We start from the raw sequence: 4,497 nt of genomic DNA on the forward strand, positions 1-4,497 counted from the left end.
AGCGGTCGCGCGGTTCCAGACTGAAGCGCCTAGAACCGCTGGGCCACTCCGGCCGGCTCTTCGTAGAAGTATGGACCAAGGATACAGATACATGCGAATCCACAACACACCGACACATACGTGTCATAAGTGCAGTGACCTTTCGTGCAAATCACGCGGTTTAACAGTACCCCAAATATGGCGGTCGTGTGAATCCACTGCACTTTGCGTGTAAAATGTCCCTCGTCGTTCCAGAGAATATTGCCTAGCCCGAAGTCATCAACTTCCATACGTGCTAAAACCCGATGAGCAAATTCAGAACGCTGCTGCGGATCAAGAGATTTCAGTTGCTGCGCCGCCTGAATCTTATACGGGTACCAGTGTAAGACAGACCTCAAAACTTTCCGTACTGTTGAGCGTGGGATAAACAGTTCTCGTGACACTGCGCGAGCGCTAGCAGTCTCCAAGGCATTTGCTGCATGTTCAGTTACAGCAACAGCAACCTCGTCAATAACTTGCACCGCTGGAGAACATCTTCCTCTTCCAGGTGCCACACCAAGCTCACCCGTGTTTTCGAATTTCATTATCATCTTCTCTAAACCATTTAATGACACTGGGTCTCTCCTCATGCGCTTCAATCGCCAATGCTCTCTCAATGCAGCACTGTAATTTCTGCCGTCCATATAAAGTAGTTTCACTAACAGCAGACGGTTTCTCCTCTTGATAGCCGTAATGTTCACACACGTTAAGGCTTGCCAAAAGACATCGTGAACATCATACCATCATACAAACAGAGTTTCATCTGGTGGCTAAAACGGGAACCAATTTTTACTACAGCGTAAATCGGTTTCGCATTAAGACGTTAGCATATCAACCAAGTTTCGCTACCAGGGAGGACAACGGCTCAAACTCGCATACGGCCATCGTGATTCAGGTTTACCGTGACTTCCCTAAGCCGCTTTAGGCAAATGCCTCGATGATTCCTTCAAAAGGGCACGGATGATTTTCTTCTCCATCCTCCCCTAATCCGAGCCTGTGCTCGGTCTACTAATCTCCTCCCTCGTATTCGTTTCAAATAATACCTCTTGTTTCAATAAATCAAGGAAAAAAAAACTAAACTCCGTCTGAACAAGCCTTGGAAGGCCCAATGGTAACGATCGGCCGCCGTGTCATCCTCAGCCCACAGGCGTCACTGGATGCGGATATGGAAGGGAATGGGATCAGCACACCGCTCTCCCGGCCGTGTGTCAGTTTACGAAACCGGAGCCGCTACTTCTCAATCAAGTAGCTCCTCAGTTTGCCCCACAAGAGCTGAGTGCACCCCGCTTGCCAACAGCGCTCGGCAGACCGGATGGACACCCATCCAAGTGCTAGCCCAGCCCGACAGTGCTTAACTTCGGTGATCTGACGGGAACCGGTGTTACCACTGCGGCAAGGCCGTCGGCTCAATAAATAAATGAGCAGGAAAAATAGAAGTAATAAACTTTCATAATATTATATCCCTTCTGGCCAAACCATTTTTCGAAAACATGGCTTCGATATCTCGAAGTGACTGTGAAATGTTTCGTGAGCTAATACATAGTCAAATGCTGTACAAACCTTATCCAACCAGTGAGACTAAGCCAGAACGATTTTAATGCTTTCACCTAACAGAAACGTTTTTCTGTTTACACTGTGGACGACAGCCTCTGATTCTGAGATTCGATTTTACAGTGTCAGGTGATTACAACAAGAATAAATAGCGATTTTGAAGATTTCTCTAGACTTAATTTCATTCGAAGATGAAATACCAGAGACGCAAGAGGATGTTGACAATGGCTTAATACCGGTGATCGTTTGACTGGTTGTTCTTCGCAAAGACTGGCAGTCTTCCTACGAATAAAATATGAACTCCATCGGCATAAGCACGGTAGGCCAGGAGCGTCACATAACTTCAGCTGGCCCCTGATTGTGCAATCACCAGACACTACCCGATAAATCTGTACGTGCCCGTTATAAAAACGTCTTAAGAGAAATTCGGAATTATTCAGAGAGTAAATCTGTACGCTTACATATAATATTTGAGTGGTCACTAATTTTGACACTGATAACTGGAAATTAAATTACAATTTAGATCTCATTTCATTATTCGAAACATGAAATTTACTTTAATGAAAAATTTAAATTAACTGTCCTAGTGCAAATATGAGAATCACATCGTCACACACTCGGCTGTTGTCAAAACGTGTTCCAGACGATATTGGTAAAATGTAAATGTCGTGTGCCGAGGACCTTCCGTCGGGTGGATCGTTCGCCGGGTGCAAGTCTTTCATTTTGACGTCACTTCGGAGACTTGCGCAGCGATGGGGATGAAATGATGATGATTAAAAAAACGCAACACCCAGTCCCCGAGCGGATAAAATCTTCGACCCAGCCGGGAATCGAACCAGAGCCCTTAAGATTGACATTCCGCCGTCGCGCTGACCACTCAGCTACTGGGGGGTGGACATTACAGTGGTTAATGTTCGGGATTTAATGTTAGTTGATGTCTCTACAAGTTATTTTCCGTACATGACACTCAGTATAGGTCAAAAGGACAGGGATAATTAACTACGCTAAAATAAATTCTCTGTTTATCTTTTTTATGATGTTATTCCGTAACAGCCTATAAGGCTCTCGATCTGCGTAAGCTTTTGAGGTTTACTGCATTCAAAAAATGTTCTTTACATAATTTCAAATGTGATAAGTGTAACATTCTGTTTTTCATAAAATTTCGGCCGTGCAGCCGCAGAAATTCAGCTTCTTTTTCTAATATTTCAGCTGAATACCGTCGAGCCATCTTCAGAATGAGCCTAGGTGACTAATGCTCCAGCACTTGCTCCGTCCTTTTAAACTCGAAGACCGAATCACTGTGCATGCGGCCAAAGATACACAAGGCGCCAGAGACGTTGATAGGCGGCAAAGATGTGTAACATACGCATGGAAATTAAATCTATGGCTGCGCAGTCAATCCACACGGTGATATCGATGTGTCACGGAGAGCTGCACCGTCACGACGACTTAGTGATTTAATTACAGAAACTGCCGGATTCCAAGATCTGTCCAAGCTGAAACCACTATCTCCATTAATTAAAATCGTCACCAACCGAATTTAAATTTCTTCTTTCACTACTGAGTCCTAGAAAGATGAAGTCGAGGCTAAAATTTCGGCATTATCGTACACCATAGAGTATCCAGTGTCAGTACAGTGCTCCGCCACCGCAGATTTATTAGGTTGTAAGAGACGGGTTTACCTGCGGTACTTTGTGCATCTCTCCTGAACTGTACGTGTCGTCTGTCAGATGTATAAACGGCTGCACTCACAGGGGATCTTATAAACTTCAGGCTTCCGAAGCACCACATCATCTTTAACGGAACCCAGGAGTGCTGCGGTCTTTGGTGGAGGGCGAATAATCACTTTCACTTTGTGTTTACTGAGGATCCGTCCTATTTTTGGCGAATGACTTTCCACGTATGGCAGGAAAGCCATGGATTTAAAACTTCCATTTCTTCTTCCGCTTTTCTTGTGGCCACTGTTGATTTCATTTGTAGTACCTTACGTATCTGCTGTGGAGAGTGCCCGATGGCTTCAAAACTCTTCTCAGGTGTAGAAGCTCGTCCTCCAGGTCTCCAGATTGCTCTCGCCAGCAGTGACTGCGAAGGATGGTGGCAGCTATTTGCAGGTATTGGTCGGTTTTCGATACACTACATGATCCAAAGTGCCATCATCTTTGCGCCATACCAACACATCCAAAAATGGAAGGCATCCGTCTTTTTAGATTTCCATCGTGAACTGAATTTGTCTGTGGATAGAATTCAGATGATTTAAAAATTCTTTGAGCTTGTCTTCATCAGGGGGCCACACTACAAACGTGTCATCAGCATACCTCCAAAACACCGTGGGTTTCAAGCTAGCAGATTCCAGTACTTTCTCCTCGAAGTCCTCCACAAAAGGATAGTCCTTTGTCGCCCTTGATGACCAACTTTTTTATGGAGGACTTTCAGGATGAATCAGAACAACTGCTGTGTTTATGAGATGGCAACGTGATTAAAACAAGAAAAAAGCATCAAATGAACATGGATTGTAAAATAAATGCGTAAAAAACTTGTTCATCTTCACTCTTCACATCTGCTCTACAGAAAAACTGCTTGCAGGTCTTACGGTATCCATTTAGAGCCCGTTTTTACTGGATTTTTTTCTTGTTTTGGCCGGAAAATATTGGAAGCAATGAGCTAACTGCAGAAGAGATATGTTTCATAGTATCGAAGATGAAAAAGTGCCGATAGTTCTTAAGGTATGAATTTTAGAACCATTTTCGCAATGTAGTACTGCAAAAGGCTGCCAGTGTCGTAGACTCTATATTCGCGAACATTAAAGTGTTTTCTGGTAAATTGTAAATAGTATTTTGTGTTTAAGATTTTTCCAAGTCATCTGTCAGCAGTTAGATCGTTTTCCTGTCCTAATTCTGATCAAGTGACACATTAGCAAATGACAGAGCA

General features: G+C 43.9%; 1 pseudogene; it reads right to left on the reverse strand.

The window, feature by feature from the left end:
* Positions 1-1,306: 1,306 nt before the first annotated feature.
* Positions 1,307-1,424, reverse strand: LOC126209683 (5S ribosomal RNA; annotated as a pseudogene).
* Between the last annotated feature and the right edge of the window lie 3,073 nt (positions 1,425-4,497).

This window comes from Schistocerca nitens, chromosome 1 (assembly GCF_023898315.1).
Source record: "Schistocerca nitens isolate TAMUIC-IGC-003100 chromosome 1, iqSchNite1.1, whole genome shotgun sequence".
In the NCBI taxonomy this organism is placed as follows: domain Eukaryota; kingdom Metazoa; phylum Arthropoda; class Insecta; order Orthoptera; family Acrididae; genus Schistocerca; species Schistocerca nitens.